Source organism: Grampus griseus (genome assembly GCF_964374135.1).
Source record: "Grampus griseus genome assembly, chromosome: 10".
In the NCBI taxonomy this organism is placed as follows: domain Eukaryota; kingdom Metazoa; phylum Chordata; class Mammalia; order Artiodactyla; family Delphinidae; genus Grampus; species Grampus griseus.
This window is the reverse complement of record NC_139004.1, coordinates 32,923,481-32,943,404: the sequence shown is the minus strand read 5'-3', so window position 1 is coordinate 32,943,404 and position 19,924 is coordinate 32,923,481. Positions and strand designations below refer to the sequence as shown.

At 55.7% G+C, this 19,924-nt stretch overlaps 1 protein-coding gene across 1 annotated transcript in view; it reads left to right on the top strand.

Annotated features, from left to right (window-relative positions):
* Nucleotides 1-2,187: 2,187 nt before the first annotated feature.
* The window catches only part of FOXP4 (forkhead box P4), a 48,821-nt gene continuing 31,084 nt past the window's right edge, over nucleotides 2,188-19,924 (top strand). Inside the window, exon 1 of the mRNA XM_082664043.1 lies at nucleotides 2,188-2,264. The gene's annotated coding sequence lies outside the window, so the exon portion shown is untranslated. The remainder of the gene's footprint in view (nucleotides 2,265-19,924) is intronic.

The following is a 19,924-nucleotide window of genomic DNA, read 5'->3' as shown; positions in this document are numbered from 1 at the left end:
AGAGTCACACCACCAAAGGCTTCCTTTCTCCCAAACTATACTCCTCAGGTCACCCACAAGCAGGCAGTACTGCTTTAAAGGCCTCACAGAAGTAGCTCTGGTTGAAATCCTGCTTCATCACTTACCAGCCGGGTAAGCCTGGACAGTGACTTAACCTTTTTGGAAAATGGAGGTAATAGTACTATCTACTTATAGGGTTACTGTGAAGATGAAATGAGTCCTATGCCTGGCATGTGGTACGACTCAAAGGTTAGCTGTGGTTATTTTATTCTTATTGCTTCTGCTCTGGCTACACTGGAAAGGACCCTGTGGTATCCACATAAATGGTGCTTAGGGTCCTCTTCCCAACAATTTGACACTAGCTATTTGAAATACTCCAGCAGAAGCTGAATATGCCCGTCACACCTGCCCTGTGTAGGGCAATACATAGGATCTAGACCTGGACAGATAGCACTGACATTACAGCTCCTTCTGGCTATTTGTACCCACAGAAAAGGGATGGAATAAGGGATGGAGAACCCGAGGGGGAGCCTCCTCTCTTTTTCTTCCAAGCCCCATTGGAGAGGCTTCTCCTCCAAGAAATCCTCTCTCCCCAGGCCACAGCCCTGGCATACCCTAAGCTCCGATCCCTAAAGCACCCCCAGCCCACATTCCACAGGATCATCCTGTGTCTGCCCGTCTCCACCTGCCTCGGGTGATTTGGGGCAGGAGAGCCTTCTAGAGCCACGGCCTTCCTGCCCTCCCCCCACAGCTGGGTCCTCCCTTGGTCATGGGCACTCCTTGACAACCCCTGAGGTGTCCCTCACCCCTCCCCACTGCAACAGACCGGAGATGTTTTGGGGGGTGGAAGGCGGGGGAAGGATTTATTCAGGCTTCCACGGGTCTCTGAGTGGGGCGCCTGCTACCAGCACAGCCCTCCCCCCTTGGATCTGGGGCCTTTCCTCATCAGACTTCCCCCTCCCGACCCAAATACACACCTTGGCTACCGCCACAATCCCTCCGATTCCTCCCCGCACCCTACCCCGCCCTCAGGCAAAAGACGTTGAGTTTTGTTTACAATCTAATTTGTCCGGATAATTGCTTCTACTTTGCACTCCGCTCTGCCCGCGTGGGTCCAGCTTTGGGCCCTTTCTTCATCGGTTCGCAGAGCACTTTATGGGAAATTCCCCTTCCGGAGAGGGAGGCGGCGCGCGCCCGGGGTGACCGTTCACAAAGCCCAGAAGGAGCCTTCCCACCTCCCCCACCCCCCGGTTCAAGAGCCCACCCCCAGCCCCACGCAGTGGGGCGCAGAAGGGAGAGGAGGAAGGACACCGGCTCCGGGCTCTGGGCCCCCCGGCCACTCCCTGCATAGGGCGCAGCCCGCCGGGAACCAATGAACCGTGTGGGAGCAGGGCTTGGCCGTACCTCCAGACTCCAGGGAAAAGCTGGAGTTTGCAAAGCGCGCCAAGGGATTCGCAAGGCCAGTGTGAATCCCTGGGGTCTCTCCACCTCCCCCCCCCCCTTTTTACAGGATCGCAGCCCTACGTCTTCTCCCCAGATTCCCATCTTTTCTTCCCCTAAAGTTTGGTCCACGTGGTCTCCTCTCGCTCACGACTTGGCTGCCGGGCAGGGTGAAAGTTGCTGCACCTGCTTTAGGTGAATTATGGTAGCGCTAGAAGTTGGTCTCCCTCCCTCCGCTGCTCGCTCGCTCGCTCCCTCCTCCTTCGCTCTCCGCGCGCTCCCTCCGTCCCCCTCCTCCCCGCCCCCTCCCGCCCCGCCCGCGCGCCGCCCGCTCGCAGCCACTCGCTGCCCGGGCTCAGTCGCAGCCCCTCGGAGTCCGGAGCCGGCCGCCCCTGCGGACCGGACTGTGCGGCCGGCGGCCGGGACGTAGCCCCCAGCCCGCGAGGAGGGCGCGGCGCAGGCGGCGGCGGCGCAGCGGGGAGGAGCCCGGGCCGGAACCAGGGCTGGGCCGGGGGCGGGGACGCCGGGGTCCCGGAGCCCCGGCGCCCGAGCGAGCGAACAAGCGTCGCGGGAGGATCGGGAAGGAGGAGCACAGCCGGAGCAAGCCGAGCTGCCCCCAAAGTGCGATGCCCCGGCGAGGGTAGGGCGCGCGGCGGCCGGCCGGCGCGGCGCGGAGGGAGGACGCCCGGGAGCTGCGCGGCGCCGAGCGGCGCGGAGGGGCAGTCCCAGCGGGCGGCGGCGGGCCCGGGCGGCGACCGGAGCGAGCCCCATGCCCCGCGCGGGTTGACGGGCCGGAGCCCGCACGGAGCGGCCGGGCCGGACAGGTAGGTGGCTGGCCGAGCTCGGGGACGCGGGTGGGGGCTGGGCCGGCGACCAGACCAACTCCCTCGCTCGCGCACTCTCTCGCCCGCTCACTGGCTCACTTTGTGTTTGCAAACTGCCCGCGGGAGACGCGCCGGGAGGAGCCGGGCCCAGGCCGGCGCACTTTGTTCCAGCCGGGGCTGGCTGCGGCGCCCTGACCCAGCGCAGCCGCGACACCCACCCCGCCCCGGCTCAGGCCCCCGTGGGCCGGAGCTGCCTGGGGAACAGGTGGGGGCTACGGCGCGGCGCCGGGGGGGCGGGCAGAGGAGGTCGGCAGGGGTTGGGGGGGCTGGAAAGGCTACTAAGGCCCGCCCTCCCCCCAAGAAGCTAGGACCGGCCTCCTCCTGGCCTGGCCGCGAGGAATGGGGTGTCTGGGGGCGCGACCACCCCCCCGCCCCGAGTCAGACAAAGAGTACTTCCCAGCCCGGACTTTCCTGAGCCGGGGAGGGAAGTGGTGAAGTGGGCTCCCCCAACCCCAGTCTGTCCAGGACTCCCCAAGACGCGCCGGAGGCAGATAGATGGGGGGGCACCGCGGTCCTATCCAACGCGTCGCCTTAGGTGAGGAGGGGACTTGGTTTGCCTGGGGTCGCACCTCGGAGGTTCCGGGGCCAGTCAGCGCCTTTCCGCCATACCTGGGTCGGCTGGGAGATAGAGCGGAAAACTTCTTGGGGACTTGAGAGCGTCTGGAAACGGCCCCTTGTGATTTTGTGCGCCGGTGCTGGCGGGTGGGGGGTTGACCCGGCCGATATCTTCATTCACCCCATTTGGGGAGAGCCCCGCCTCACCATGTAGTGGGGAGAGAAGGCGGCAGCAGGGTTCGGAGGCCGCCAGGGACGAGTGCCCCGGGATAACCAAGCAAGACCCCCCTCAGATCCAGGACTGTGGCCTCTCCCCTGGACAGCCTCCTGGCAGACACCTCTCTTTGAGAGGCGGTCATCTCGGCAGCTCTCGAGTCTTGCGCTCCCCATCAACGCCAAACTAACTAACTTGAGCTGAGCCCAGCTACAGCTCGAGGCGCTAGAATGCGGGGCGCCCTGAGCGACCTGGGGTCCCGGCGTCCCCGGCAAAGGACTCTGCGATTTCGCGGGAGGCGGATTCTGAGTCAGAGGCCCTGACGGCTGCGGATTCCTTCTTTCCAACTGGGGCGACCTCGTGAACACATCGGCGTCTCACCCGGACTGTCTAGGTTAGGGGAAGAGGATACGGGAGCGCAGAGACCCTGAGCCCGTAGAACACCCGGCTCGTCCCTTTGCACCGCGGGCCTCTCTTGCCATCCCCCGCCTGACTGATTTCCTCGCTCACTCCGTGCCTGGGGTTTAAAACAGGCGTCTGGAGATGACCGCGTGTCTCGCACCCCAGCGCCGGGTCTCCCTGCTGATTGACCTCGGAGCCTGGAGCAGGGGTTGGAGGTGGGGTACCCGGAGGAGAAAACCCAAGTCTGAAGCTGTCATCCCCGTGGTGGCTGAGAAAGCCCAGGAGCATTTTGGCCAACGCGGGTTTTCACTTGAACTTCAGCATGTGCGGACGCCTGGATTGTCCCAGGGCGAACTGTGCTGGGTCTGGGATTGAGGGCCTTGGGAGCGCAGTTTGAGAGGCAGCTAGGGTCGGAGCTGGAGGCTCACCTGGGTGCCCCCTTCTCCCACCCAGAAGGAAGGAGCTGTGGGATCATCTGTACCGCCAGTAGCCATGGGAGGGTCTGACCGGTCCCATTGTGGAGCACAGTGGGTAATGGAGACCTCGACACCAAGAATTTGAACCCAATAGCTCACTTCTGGGACGGAGCGCTGCTGGCGCTGGGCATTTCAAGCCGATGACCCTCCTGGTGAGCTAGCGGGTGGGTGCAGGGGCCGAAGGCCCAACAAGCGGGCCAGGCCCCAGCTGCCCTAAGGAGACCCCCCCCACCTCAGACAGCCTTGCCCCAGACAACCCCTGCCCAACCTGGCAGAAAACCGCTGCAGGGGATGGGAGATCCACAGGCTTATTTTGTTTTCATTTTTGTTTTAACTTTGTCTTGCCTGGGTTCTGGGGCTCTTTGTCACCTGGCAGGAGGGAGGGAGGGCCCTGAGACTGTGCTGCGGGCACCTGGCCAGCTTGCTCACTCTGGCACCCTTAGATCTGAGGCTCTCAGAAGCAGGGCTATGTCTCGTGGGGCTCCCCATTTGGCGTCACTCCCCCCTCTCATCAGTGGGGCAACGTGGCAGGGGAGGAGGTGGCTCTAGAGAGTGTTCCCCGCCACCTCAGGACCGCTGTAAGATGTGAATCTCTCCTGGATCCCCCCCCCACTACCTTAGCCCCATCGCAGTCTTGACACTAAACTGGGGGGAACCATGGGAACCTTCTCTCCTGGCACTAAGTGCTGGGCCCCTGGGTGGGGTTTTCTGTCCTTCTCCCAGTCCTGGGCAGGTTTTGCAGGAGTTATGGAGTTGGTGAACCCGTGAGCCCTGCGGGGAGAAAGGCCTGACACCAGTGCTGGGGGGTGGGGGGAGGGCAGGTTGGGCCTAACTTGAAAAAGGACCTGTCCCTGTCCCTTTCTGTGTAGGTACACTTCTCACACCTAGACATCCCTACCCCAACCTCCTTCCCTGTGCCTTTAGCCAGAAACTTCCTTTCTGGCTGCTGGCAGGTAGATCCCTTCTTGCCAGGAATGTGCATATCCTGCTGGGCCCCTACTCCAAACACACCTCTTCCTTAGGGGCAGGAAAGGAGGGGGGAATCCTTTAATCCATTAATTCCCCAAAGGTTTGCTGAGCCCCTATTCTGTCTGGGCAGGTCCCAGGCTGGGCACTGGTGTGCCCAAGCAGTGAAGGCTAGGGTCTGCACATTGTCAGGGTAGGAGAGGCAGATAAGATATCACATTAGAGAGAGGAGGGTGGGAGCAGCGTGTCTGTTTCAGAGGAAAGGTATGAGGTGCAAGGGGGGAAGGGCCATCTCCCCAAGAAAGCTTCCCTGATCTTCCACACCTGGAGTAGCTGCACCCTCCTTCCCTGCATCCTAATCCTTTGCTGCCCCACTGCCTTGGTGGCTTTCCTGTCTCTCCAGCTGAAATACAGACCCCTCCGTGCCCATCCCAAGCAGGCACAATGTCTTTACTTTTCTAATAACCCAAACTGTGCAAAGTAATAATTTCTTCCATCCAAGGAGCTCCGCACAGTTTCCTTTCAAAATCTCCCAGCTTCCCAGACCAAGGCAGGGCAGGCACTGTTTCTGACAGGATTCTGAGGCTCCGATGGCTGAAATGACTTCCTATGACTTGGTTCCAGAACCCTGGAACCCAGGGCAAGGAACTCAGGCCTCCCCAGGGCAGAACATGGGTCACAGGGGAAAAGCCTTTGGAACTTGCCAGTGGTGGTGGGTCTCTGGAGAACTTAGTTAAGCTATTGGAACCTCAGTTTTCTTATGTGTAAGGTAGGTCAATGATAACCGTTTACAGCCTGGTTGGGAGCAGGACGGAAGAGCAGACGTAAAGTACCTAGCATAGTGCCTGGCGCAGGGTAGTACTGACCAAGGGGTGGCTTTTATTATTAGATTCCCAGCACCGCCAGGCCACATGCTGGACTGAATACTGGAAATTAATCTCCATTTTAGGGGTTTGGAAAATGAAGCCCAGAGAGAAGAAGCAACTTGTCTGAGGTCACACAGTTAGTTAGTGGTAGGGCTGGGACTAACATGTGGGGCTCCTAGGACTCCCAGTGTAAACGGTAGGGCTTGAGCCTCTGCTGTGGGGAAGGGAGAAAGGAGGGGATGGGAGGGCCTGCCACGCCCCATCCCTTCTTCAAAAGCTCAGGCCTGCGTCCCCCTCAGCCCTCTGACGAGAGGGCTGGGTTTCCTCCTCCTGTCTTCCCTTCAAGGGAAGGTCTGGGCTCAGAACTTGACATTTCCCACCTGCACGTGACCCTGGAAGGTGCAGTCATCCCCCCTCCCCACAACATCCTAAGGTGCTCATGGAAGCAAAAATGGGAGGGATGGTTCCCTAGAACACAGAGGAGGAAACATGGCCAGCACCACCTTTCTCCAAAAAGGGAGACTGTTTATGGTTTGGAACCCTGGCTTATGCAGCGTTATGGAAGACAAGCTTGGCAGGCAGTCTCAGATCAATCTGGGACCTACTCCTGGATGGATCATCTTAAAGAAGCAAAAAGAAACTTCCCTTGAGTGTGAAGTTTCCGCCTCTTTCAACATTGCCTCCCTGGATTCTCCATGGAAATGCACACCTTCACCCACGGCCAGTTCTGCCCTGCTGGGGTTACAGCAGGAACCCTCTACTCCAAACCCTGAGGCTTGCAGACGCAGTGGTCTTGTGAGACGGCGTTTCGTGGGCCCTGTGCAGAGCCTGGACTCGGGGCATGCCTGCCTGAGCTGGAAATGAAGAGCTCCTAGCACAAAAGGTGCCCAGAGCATCTGGTCCGTCAAAGGAGTGAGCCACTCAAGCCTGGGCCGGGCTGATGCCCTTCCTTCCTTTGTGCCTTGTCCCAGGATGACTCCTCCCAGGATCTTTACCTGGCTGTCCCTTGCTCCAGTGCAGCCCGGTGCCTTTCTTCTCCCTAGCCCTGGTCATAGCCATGCAGCCTGTTCCCCAAATCCCAGCAGCTCTGCCCACCTCCCCAGGCCCCATCCTCTGCCCAGCTGAAGCCTCCCAAGCTGGGGGGACCTGAGGGTGCGTGGAGTCGTTGGTGGTGCAGGGCATGGGGAACGTCCTCTCTCCTACTTGGAGTTTTCTCATGGCACCTGACCTGGGCTACGGTGCAAATGGGAGGGAGGGGAGGGGAGATGGTTTTTCCTCAGACAGTAACAAAGTGAGGTGTGTAGACCAGTGACCCTCTGCATGTGTTCAAGGTAGGCAGGGTCAGCGGGTGGAAATTACCCAGAATTCCCCCCGGCAACGAGGGAGGGACAAATGGTGGTGACAGGAGGGCAGGGTGGATCCGGGCATGGAGACCGGGACTCCTGCTCTCCATTCCACAAACATGGTGGAGCCATCGCTGTGTGCAGTGGCCCGCAGGAGTCTAGGTGAAGAGGTTTAATAAGAGGGGGCTCGCTTACAACTTGGAAAATCAGAAATGGAGCAAGTGCCCCAGGGAGGATCTTTCCCACAGGTTCTGGTGACTGGAGGCAGGCTCCGGTCCTCACACTCCACAGCCGGCACAGGATGCAGGTGCTGGCCCTGAGAGCCTCCAGGAGGGCTGAGCTGTGTGAAGGGAAACTGGCTCGTGGGCTGGTGAAGGGGCTTCTGTTCTTGTTTCTTCAACCGGGCGTGCTGGAGGGCGGGCTCCCTGGGATTCATTTTCCCAGCTCTGGAGCTCAGGCTTCCAGGAGACCCAGGCCGAAAGAACTTGGTCCAAAAGAGGGTAGCATATACTTCCTCCTTTCACTCCTTCAGGGGGTTCTTTGGGCAGATGTGTATCACACCCTGAAAGAAAAGGGCGGGCGCAGCTGAGGAGAATTTGGGGGAGAGATGGGAGCTCAGGATTTGCAGGAGACGGAGGGAGCGGCGGCTACTGTAAGTGGTTGGGCGCAGTGCTCTCTGGAGGCGTCCACATCTCTGGGTTGGAGCCGGAGGCACAGAGGCACTTGTGAAGGTCAGATGCTGAGGGTGCACAGTTGGTCCACTTGGGAGAATCCTTCCTTTAGGAAGCCTCCGGGGTTCTCAGGAGAGCCAGGGCTCCCGGTCCTTGCCCCCCAGCTGCGGGCACTCACTCTGGGTTACTAGCCCGGCCAGTGTTACCCTGAGCCTCCGCGAGCACATCTTTGTGAGGTGCGGGGAAGCGCACATGCCGGATGTCTTCGGTCCTAAGATGCTGGGGTTTGGGGGTCCAGGGAACTCTGGAAGAGGGAGCGGGTGGCCTCTATCTTTTAGCTACAGGGAGGGTCTCCCACGCTGTGTGCTGACCTCCTTGAGCTTGGGGATGACTTCGCCCATCTGGGTCGCGTGGGTCTGGGACTCACCCTTGAGGGGCACCAGTAAGCGCACTGCTACCAGCTTCCTCATTCCCTCTGTGACCTTAGGCATGACAGTCTTCTCTCTGGGCTCTGGTTTTCATAACTGTGCAGTTGGTGAGGGAGCACCCACACTCAACTCTCCCTGCCCCCGCCCTTCCCTGCAGCTGTGGGCTGGTGGCGGGGAGGAGGGAGTTGGGCGTTGGGTGAGAGGAGACTGGCCCGCTTTGTTCCACGCATCCAGAGCTCACTGCCTCCGCGTGTCCTGCCCGAAAGGGGCGCTGTGGAGCGTGGGGCAGACGACCAAGCGGCCCAGGCAAATCTCCTTCTCCCCAATTAGGCAGCGGAGCCTGATTAGAGGGGGCGCTGCCCGCCGCCTCCCACCCGATCCCCATCTACGAGATTTCCCTTCATCAGAATCTCACATCCTCCAGAAATTAATTTGATGCCTCTTGTTATCAATTAATTGAATCTCGTTGGGAGAGAGAGCTCAGCGAGGCGGGCTGCAGCTTGGCCCGCTTGTACCACCATTCCGCCCTCCCCCTCGCACCAGGACAGCCTCACCCCTTCCCCATTTATCTTTTTCTGCTTTGCTTTAAATTTCACTTGTTTTCTAAAATAAAACCACTGCTATGGGCCCTTTAGACCAATTTGGTTTGGATGGATACCCATGGACTGGGCACTGCCTGAGATTCACCCTTTTGAGCTGGGCACTGGGGGGTGGGGGCGGGGGTTTCCTTTCCCCTGGGCACTGGTTGATCCCTCGGTAAATCAGCAGAACCAAACCCTTTGGAAATTTGGCCATGACCCTGACTCTGTGCTGCGGGGGCTGCTGGTGAGAAACTTGGAGAGGAGAACTGGGGGAAGGAGAGCTGTGGACAGAGCCACATACACAGACACACACATATACACACCCTAGTTGGGGGAGGGGGACACTGAAGGACCAGGCTAGGGACCTGTCAGTCATCAAGATTTTGTTCTTGTGAAAGTTCTGTCTTTTTTAGAAGAGGCATTTAAGATCTGTTGCACCCACCAGGGCTAATCCGTTAAATGTAGGGCAGAGAGCATAGGTGTGTACCTCCTAGCTGCCCAGCTGCCACGTCAGGCATTTGTAGGAACAAGCCCTCAGCATTGCCAAGGACACCTGGAAGCCCAGACTCTGCCTTCTGCATGGAAGATGGAGGAAGAAGGTTCTAGAAGACATCCGAAGTCTGGGAAGGGATTATGGCAGGTACAGAGTAGAACTAGGTGGTCACCAGACCCTGACTGAGGAACTGTGCTTTGCCATTTCACATACCTCCTTGTTCTTGTTTGACAGGTGAGGTCCCCAGGCCCAGAGAGGTGATGTAACTTGTCCAGGGTCACACAGCTGACTGGAACCTGCCTGTCTAGAATGCTGACCATAAGGGCTGAGGTCACAAATGGACTGACTTCCCCCCTTATGTGTTTTGTTGGCTCACACAAAGTTTATTACGGTGGTAAATTTCACATAAATATCCCCACTTGGCTGCTTTTGAAAAACCCAAACCCTATCAAACACGGAGCCTGCATTTCTGTGGGGTAAAGATAGACAGGGATTGAGTACCCTCCACTTCCCACTTGGCCCGCTTGGGGACCCGCCTAGCCCCTGAGGGCGTTTCAGTTAGCAACTTTTTTTTTTTTTTTTTTTAGCGGTGCGGGCTGTGGCCTCTCCCGCGGCGGAGCACAGGCTCCGGACGCACAGGCTCAGCGGCCATGGCTCACGGGCCCAGTCGCTCCGCGGCATGTGGGATCCTCCCAGACCGGGGCACGAACCCGTGTCCCCTGCATCGGCAGGCGGACCTTCAGCCACTGCGCCACCAGGGAAGCCCTCAGTTGGCAACTTTTTCATGGAGATTTTGCCCATCCTCAGTATTCTAGGAAGAGCTGGGGGGGTGGGCAGGTGTCTGAAGGACTTTGCAGGGTCTGTACGAGAGCTCAGAGAAGACCTTTAGGACACCCTGACCCAAATCTAATTCTTGCATAGCTGCTTAAGAACTGATGGTGGTGGGTGATTTCTTTTCCCCTTCCTTCTACCACGGAGGGAATTACAGGGTCTTGTGTTTTGAGGGGTCTGTTCCAAGCTGAAATCAGCCCATCCCTGCCCAGGTGAGCCCCTTTGTGAAAGTCATCACGCTCTTACCTGCCCCCCCCCGCCGAAATGTATGTACTTTTTGTTGGGGATGGGGAGACTTTCTTCCGAGAATGGCACCACAGGTGGGGATTAGAGAAGCACTGGGAGCAATCACCTTTCCAGAATTTATCTTGGAACAGGGAGAGGGATGTGGAAGGATGCTGAATCTTGCAATTCGAATATGGGTGTGTTTTTTGGATGCCCCTGAGTTGGTACCCAAGATCCCTGAGACAAAGGAAGGGGCCAGGGCATGTCAGAGGCGGGCTGGGCAGAACAGCCAGGGCCCCAGAGAAGGCCAGACTACTGGTCTGTCCCAGCCCAGCTGGAGCCCCCTGGTGCCAAGGGCACTACCAGAACCAGGCTCCAGATGGCCACTTGGGCCCGGGATGAGTACCCCACTTCTTAACCAGCGGGCCCCCCACGAAAGACGGCACTATTTAATTAGCCGTCTCTGATTAACCAAACTTGGCATTCGGCTCCTTTTGCCCTCATCTTTCCCAGCTCCGAATCAATGGCTTTGATATGCTAATTAGGGAGTAATTTAATTTCAAAAGGCCGCAATTAACAAGGGTGTTGTGGACATGCTGTAGTTAAGCGGAGTAATCTAATTTGCATTAGTAACAAGCAGGGACTAATTAGAAGCTTAATTAGACACTTAGATGGCTCTTATGTTTACTTTCTTAATGAGATGGAGTGGGATCTTTGGTTCTCTTTTTTTCTTTTTTTTCTTTTTTCTTTTTGTTAGTTCTTCCTTTTGGTCATGGTACTTGGAAGGCGTGTAGAGGGAGGCCACCTTGCAAGGGCCTGCTGGGAGCATTTTGGGGCCAGAGCCAGTGAAAGTGCGCTGGGGTGTGGTGATGGTGGTGGGGAAAGGTTCAGATTCCAGGGAAATTCCAGAGTGACCGCCCTCTGGGCCTAGCCACGTCTGAGGTGGAATTCTGGGGAAGAGCACTGGTTTGGGAGTCAGAAGAGCTATAGGGTTTCAGTTTGGCTCAACCTCCTAGCAGCCAAGTGACCTTGACACATCACTAAACATCTTTGAAGTATGGGTTCCTTCATCTGTCAGAGTGCAGGTTGTGTGTGACAGGGTATGGGAAAGAACTTTCAAGGACTCTGAGTGGAATGGTTGTTATTAAAATATATTCACAAATTGTGTGCCCAGGCTTCACTTCCATAAAACTCAGCTCAGAAGTCACCTCCTACAGGAAGCCTTCCCGGAGCACCCCCACTCCCTCTAGGCACCCATAGCTGGCAACCACGCCACCCCCCAGTATCTACTTAACATTTGTAAAGTTGTGTGTGTTTTGTAGGGCAGAGGTTCTCAACCCTGGCTGTACTTGAAGTTTAGAATACTTGGAAGAACTTTTTAAATTATCCATGCCTGGATCCCAGATAATCCAATTAAATTGATCTGGGGTGGAACCTAGGTATGTTTTTTTTTAATTTTTGGCCCCACTGCATGGCATGTGGGATCTTAGCTCCCTGTCAGGGGATTGAGCCCACGCCCCCTGCAGTGGAAACTCGGAGTCTTAACCACTGAACCGCCAGGGAAGTCCCAGTATGGGTATTTTTAAATGCTTGTGTTTGTCTGTATGTCTTCCTTTCTCCACCAAACTATAACCCACCCCCTCCAAAGCAAGGGCTGTGTTTTATCCCCCTCTGTGTGTCCAAATGCCAGTACCCACTGTGCCCAGTGTCAGTTGCAGGCAGAGGCCCATCACCCAGCTATGTGCCCAGATTTGACAGGGTCGGTAGTGATGGGTTCTCAATACCATAAGCAGAATCTGAGGATCCTCTGAAGAAGGAGCTGAGGAGAATGGAGGAAGATAGCTTAAAAAAAAAAAGGCTTGTGAGTCCTCTGGGACAGGGGTGCATCGCTGAAGGTAGGGCAAAGTCAGCACACATTGTATGGACATCAAGGAATAGATGTGTCAAGAGCCTTAAAAACATGCAATTCCACCTAAACCTGTATCCTAAGCAACTAGAAATGGAGAATATTCTGTTCACATGAGGGTGTTTATTAGTGTCATAGTGAAAACATAGGCAGCAGCCTGGATATCCAGCTTTAGGGGATTTGCTAAATAAATTCTGGAACACACAGCCCATTCAAACGACTCTGCGACCACTGAAAACTGTTAATTAAAATATTTGATGTCATGTGGAAATGGTTATGAGCATAAGTGGTGAGTGGGAAAACAGAAGAATTCAAACCATGTACAGATTATGAGCCCAAGCTCACGTTTTACATGTTTATATGCCCAAAGAGGGCGAAAATGGATGAGACTGGAAGGGGTGGATCCCAAAAGGATCTTATAAGGTACTTATAAGTCTCCTTACTTTTTCTTCATACTTTTCTACCAGGACGTCTTACTTTTATGATTAGAAAATAAAGTTATTGAAATTTGGGGGAGAGGACTTCCCTGGTGGCACAGTGGCTAAGAATCCGCCTGCCAACGCAGGGGACACGGGTTCGATCCCTGGTCCAGGAAGATCCCACATGCCGCAGAGCAACTAAGCCTGTGTGCCACAACTACTGAACCTGTGCTCTAGAGCCCACAAGCCACAACTACTGAAGCCCACGCACCTAGAGCCCTTGCTCCGCAGCAAGAGAAGCCACTGCCATGAGAAACCCGCGCACCGCAACGAAGACCCAACGCAGCCATAAATAAATAAACAAACAAACTTGGGGGCGAACCTGGAACAGACAGCCCAGGATGGTGGGTCCCCTTCCACATCAGAGGTTGCTGCAGCCTTTTAGAGATGTGTCCTCACCCTGCCACGTGCACTAGCTCCTTGGGCTTGGAAGTTTTGTGCCAAGAAGTGGCCTTGAATGGTCCCTAAAGTTGGACCAGATAGCTCCTAGTGTGTCATTTAGGGAGACTCTCAGGCTGAAGTGGGAGTCTTAGGGAGAAAACTGAGGGTGCCAGCCTCTGACCCACACAAGGGAGAGTCCCCGAGTACAGGGAGGGCATGGGCCTGGAGAGGGTTTGAGCTTGTTCTGGAACTCTGACAGCCCCATCTGCTTGAGGAGAGACACTGCCGGGCTGATCAGAGAACCAAGTGGTCATGTGACTCACATCACCCTGCTCTGGTGTGGGGACCCATTTTGGAGCTACAGAGACATTCTAACCCTTGGATTCTGTCTCACTTTCCTCAAATGCCAAACCATAAGGCTAGGATGAGGGGATGGGATCTGGACTTGCTGGGTCCCCATAACTGTAGTTAATACCCTTCTCTGAACACCTTCTCTGGCAGTGTATTTTATTTGATACCACAGCAACCCTGAAAGGAAGGGTTATTGGTATTAGCTTCGTATGGTAAACAGGGAAACCAAGGCTCAGAATGGTGACCTCACTGCTCATGTTCTAATTACAGAGGTAATAAGAGATCAGAGCAGGGTCAGCAGGTAGGATGCCAAATGAGGGGCTGATAAGAAAGGCTGAGGCCCAAAGTGGCTCCTGCCTGAGCCCTCCCTCACCTGGTGGCCTGAAGCCAGTGGGCCTTTGGGGCCTGAGCTGAATGGGGAAGGGGATCCCTGGGTCTTGGGATGACAGATTGGGAAGTATCCCAAGTTACTTGAAATGCCAGTGCTCATTGCTCTGAAAAGCCCTCTGCTTTACGTCCCTTGACACAAGTAAGAGCTGATAGCAGGACAGCTAGAAAGAAAGGAAAAGAAAGAGAAAGAAGGAAATAAAGAGCATCCTCATGCTCTGTTCTGTGTGGTACCCACTTAGGTGTCTTTTTATATAATCTAGAAATGTGTCCATTTCAAAGACGTTTTGCTCCGAAGAAAGTCTGAAACCAGTGACTTCTCTTGTAAAATAAGGGCGTTTGCATATGCTGGTCCCCTGCATTCAGTGTACACTTTACCTGACCCATACCTGCTCATTCTTTTCTAAGTATAGATGCCATTTTAAAAGGAAGCCTTCCCTGTCCCCGTGTAAATTAGATCCCCCTGTTTATTCCCTGCACTCATATTTGATAGAATTTATTTTATTTGAGCTTATCTGTTTGTGTCCTTATTTATCATCTGCCTCACCTCCTGGGAACATTAGCTCCAGGAGAGCAGGGCCTGTGCCCTGTTCTCTTCAGGTCTGCACACACACAGCCTGGCACATGGGTAAGTGCTTAAATATTCGTTGAACCAATGAATGGATGAAGGATCATTGCCGGTGAAATATTCTCCTGGCCAGCGTCAGAGGAGAGAGAAGAATGACTTTGTTCATGACCATAACTCCACTAGTGGCTAAACTTTCGAAAAGGCAAATGCCAGATTTACCCAGGAAAAAAAGGGAGGGGGAATAGGACCTCCATTATTACCAGTTGCCCTCAAAGCAGCCAGGACACCTGTACTGGCTTGTTTGTGTTTTGTAAGCCTGTAGGGGTCCAGGACCGAATTTCAGTTTCCTGCAGATAGGTCTTCAGTGCTTAGCTTAATGGGGCACTAAATCCATGTTGAATGAATTAATGGTCTTGGAGGTAGATCATCTCGTTTTGGCCACCAGGAAGCTCATAACCGAAAGCCAGTGCTCATCGTTGAAGCCCTGTTGTATTGGACAGACAGCATCAGCATCACCTGGGAACTTTTTAGAAATGAATTCTCAGGCTCATTCCAGAGACCTAAAATCAGAAGCTCCAGGCCTGGGGCCCAGGAATCTGTATTTTAACAAGCCCTCCAAGGTGATTCTGATGCACTCAAGTGTGAGATCCTCTGGCTTAAGATCTTGGCGTATTTATTCTCCCTTCCTACTACCCCATGATACTATATTTTAAGTAGCTTTATCTGTCTTTTGTTGCAGTCTGCTTCCCGGTCTTTCTTGGAAGTTGATAGGGGTGTGCATTATAAATTGGTAGTTACATCTAGTCTAGTTTCCCCCATCATACAGAGAAGAAAAGGGGAGAACTAACTTGGCCCAAGTCACACAGCAAGTTGGTGATAGAGCTGGGGCTAGAAGCCAGTTTCCCAACTTCTAGTCTCAGGCTTTCAGCTGTCTCTCCAACTAGGTTCTAGGTTTCCAAAAGGGCTGTGCCTGCTATTTCAACTCAAATCACCACTATTGCTCTGGGTACAGGTTACCTGTGGTCACGCCCCCACCCGCCGTGCTCCCCTAAGAGCTGGGGGTGCGCCCCATCTCAGGCCGAGCGCATGCACGTGTGCGCCCTGCGGGACGCGCGCCGGGAGAGAGAGCGCGCTGGGGACTGCCCCGCCCCTTCCCTCCTTCCCTTCCTCCCTCCCTCGCGGGTAAACTCCGGGCATCCATCAGTCTGTTAATTGCACTAATTAGAGATCGCGGAGGTGTTAATTGGAAAACCCTGGTATTGTGCCTGTTTGGGGAAGAAAACGTCAATAAAAATTAATTGATGAGTTGGCAGGGCGGGCGGCGCGGGTTCGCAACGAGGCGTAGGGTGTCGTGGCAAATGTTACGGCTCAGATTAAGCGATTGTTAATTAAAAAGCTACGGTAATTAATACTCCGTACACCATATGGGCCCGCGGAAAAGGCACAAAAAGTTTCTACGCGTGTGGGGCTCCCCCGTCCTTTTCCCCTCCCCCGAAAGCACCCTAGCCCTTGGGTCCTCCCTTTGGCCCCAAGGTAGGTGGAACTCGTCACTTCCGGCCAGGGAGGGGACAGAGGCGGACCCGGGCGCGTTCTGAGGCGGCCCTCGTTGCGAGCCCGCGTTCTTCGAAGGGCCAGGAGCCTCGGGAAGTGGGACCCCCACACACACCCTCCCCCCCGGCGGCCCGCAGACTCCCCCGGAGCGGAAGAGGCGGCTGTGGCTTTGACCCTGCTTGCTTGCTTGCTTCCTTTCTTCCTCCCTCCCTCCCTCCCTCCCTTCCTCCCTCCCTTCCTTCCTTCCTTTCGACGGCGTCGTCTGCGGGAGCGTCGGGGTACTGGCCAAAGGCTCCGAGGTGCCCTGGCTCCCCAAGGGAATCCTGATAGACGGAAGACCAGGACCTACCCAAGGACAGGACCAAGCGCCCCAGACAAAAAATCCTAGAGCACAGGAAATGACTCGGCCTCTGCCCCCAGCACAGCGTAGGAGAGGGTGCAGGGAAGGCTGGGGTGGGCCTCAATTTTAGCAAATCCTAGAAAGGCCTTCTAATTTCCTCTCCTTACTTGCTGGTATGAGCCCAGTGACTTGCCCAAGGTCACACAGCTGGCCCTTGAAACCTGATGGTCTCATTCCCAGAGCGCCTCTCCACTTCTGCAGGTAGTCAGCAGCTCTTTGCTGAATAAATGGGTGCCTGGGGCGGGAGCGCGGATTGGCAGGATAGGAGTGTGTGGAGAGAGGCGGAAGGGTGGGAGTGAATGGAGGAGGGGGCTCTTGGAGGGTCCCCCTCGGTACCAGAGCAGGCAGCCCCGGTCCCCATTGGGAAATTTGAGGCATACATTTCCCTTTGGGAAAGGGACAGCTGTGATTCAAGTGGAACCTCGGTGGCTCTCACCAGCCGCTAGAACACGGGGGCTTCTTGTGTACATACTGACTAGGGGTTTTTCCTCCTCGAGCTTCCAAGTCAGAAGAGACCTTCAAGACCACTTCTCCATGTAGGGATGGGGAAATGGAGGCCCAGAGGAGGAGGAGGACAGAGAAGTCACAGCTGGTTGTGACTGAGCTCAGGCCCCCTGACACCCAGTCCCCTGCCTTCTCTAGCCAGAGTCCAGGCTCCCACGGACTCTGCCTTTCCCCCCTCCAGCCCGCACCCTTGTGGTGGGTGCAGGGCACGGATATCAAGGCCTGCCTCCAGTACCCCACTCCACCCCACCCCATCCCTACGTGGCCGGGCGCCAGGCACGCAGAGCCTGCTCACCCACAGTGCAGGGAGCACCGCGGTGCTGTTGCAACACCTGCAGAGAGACAGGCAAGGAGGCTTGAGGCTGCCGCTGTGCTCCTCCTCAGGAGGACAGGTGTCTCAGGACAGAGGTGAGGAGAGTCCTGGGAGCACCCACCTGCAGATTTGGATTGGTATTGGTGGACAGGCAGGCGCGAGCCTGGAAGGAGGTGAAGGCCCCGGGAGGGGGCAGAGCAGCGCGCCACGTGGGAATTAATGCCGTTTGTACAGCCTGCGGAAATGACTTTTCAAATGCATATAATCCCGAGCATGCAGATGAGAGGCTGGCTTCACCCTGTTTAATATGAATGATCCGGCCCTTGAATAGCTGTTATTACAGCCACATTGCAGCAATTACGTTGTTCACTGGGTGTCGCTCTGTCGCCCCCCCCCCCAATAAAAAGAAAAGAAAAGGGCACCTCTGTTTGCGTCCTCCTTCCTTTTTTCTCCCTTTTCCAAACTTGCTGTCTGAGCAACTTTATGGTGTGTGTGAATGTTAGAAGGGGGCACTCTCCTTTACCCCAAGAAGAAACTGCTGTATTCTCTCTCCTTTCTCCTGTGCACACACACCCCTGAGGCTCTGGTCTTTGTCCCCTGGGGCCCAGGAGTTTTCAGATCTCAGGGAAGTAGACTTGGAATCGGGGCAGGCAGCTGCTCTCCACCCCCAGCAGGGCCAGGGTCAGGCAGAGGGAGAGCAGAGCGGCCCCTGCTGTCTCCCCATCCCCCTCGTGTAGCTGGGGCCCAGGCCTGAGTGAGGGAAGGTGCTCTGTGGGCTGCTGGGAGGGGTCCGGGTGGGCGGTTGTGGGGAGGGGCTGGAGCCCTGTGCTCTGGCGGATGGAGGACGGTGCCCACCCCATCCATCATTTGGTAGCTACTGGCCCTGGGGCTGACACGACCATTAAGGCCAGAGACCAAGTGCTCAGTCTCTTCTGAACCGTTGCCCCCAACCTTGCCCTTGCCCCTAGCCCAGCTCCTCGCAGAACCCAGGATTGGGAACAGCAACTGGCGGGTGGGGGAGCAACAAGCCCTTGGGAACACAGAGAAATGCACAAACTCCAGCAGCACAGGGTCACCCAGGAGGCCACACAGGTCCACTGGGACAGACACCTAGAGTCACAAGAGCAGGGCAATATGGCATACACGTGAACTAGTGGCCTCCCCACGGGCCTTTCACAGCGCTCTGTCCCCCCAACCCCTCACGCACACCTAGATACTCTCGCTATCTTCCCCACTCTGCTGACAGCAGGGACAAAAACAGCAAGTGACCCAACAGAGTGAGGAGAAAGAGTTCTTCAAGAGTGAAGGAGAATTGGGGAGCTGCCACCTCGGAGAAGGAACTCGGGAAATAATCCTTCCAGCAGTTTCTCTATTAAGGCCCTCCTGCACCTATTTATTGGGTCAGGGACACCGTGTGGTTGTGGGGTCTGCCAAGGCCGAAAGGTAATCAAGAAGGGAGGAAAGAACGCTGGCTGGCTTCTAGCCCGATCGCTGTGTGATCTGGGCCAAGTCTTTGACCTCTCTGAGCCCAGGGTGTTCACCCTTACAAATAGGGCAGGTGAAGAAGGGACACATCATTATTGGCGCTTACTCTGCCAGGTGGTTTGCATGTGCTATTTTATTTACTCCTCACAGGATCTGAGAGGCTTGGAGTAATTACTTATACAAACAAAGAAACTGAGGTTTAGGGAGTTTAAGACTTCTGTCAAAGCTCCGTGGGGAGTACCAACTGTGTCCTGTTTGGCTGAAACTTTTGTTCCTCTCAGGGGGCTGTGAATCTGACGATAGCTGGAGACCCCAGACTTTGAGAACAGCTCTGCATGCTGAAGTCCCCCATCTGCTTCGTAGTCTGTGTACGAGCCCCTGAGATAGTACAGCCTCCGTGAGTTGTAGAAGGAAACCCAAGCCTCCTCCTCGCTAAGCATAACCATCCCAGTCATACCCTCCCTCTTTCTGAGCATGTTTCAGCCACTCTTGAGAGGCAGTTGGGGGAGATGGGGGAAGATACAGGATTCAGGCCTTGACTTTGCCTTGGGTAAATCCTCTGTCTGGACCCTCAGTTTCCCATCTGTAAAATCAAGATGATAATAACCATCTCCCGGGACTTCCCTGGTGGCGCAGTGGCTAAGAATCCACCTGCCAATGCAGGGGACACAGGTTTGAGCCCTGGTCCAGGAAGATCCCACACGCTGTGGAGCAACTAAGCCTGTGCACCACAACTACTGAGCCCACGTGCCACAACTACTGAAGCCCGCACACTTAGAGCCCGTGCTCCGCAGCAAGAAGCCACTGCAATGAGAAGCCTGTGCACCGCAACAAAGAGTAGCCCCAACTCTCCGCAACTAGAGAAAGCCGTTGTGCAGTAACGAAGACCCAACGCAGCCAAAAATAAATACATTTTTTAAAACCCCCAAAAAACTATTCTCCCACAATTCTTGTGAGAAGGGATCTTGCTGCCTGTAGAGACAGTAAATATTGAGTGTCTGCTTTGGGCCAGGTGCTGGTCTGAAGGCCTTAGAATGGAAGGTCAGAGAAGTCGGACCACCAGCTGCCTTCGCTGCACAGCTCCAGGCCCAGCAGAGGGTCTGGCACCCAATAGTTGCTGGGAAAATGGCAGCGGCTTTTGCTGTGTGTGTTGGGGGGGGGGCGTGCGGGAAGGAGGCCCTGCTCTTGGGGAACTCCCCATCTAGCGGGGGAACTCCCCATCTA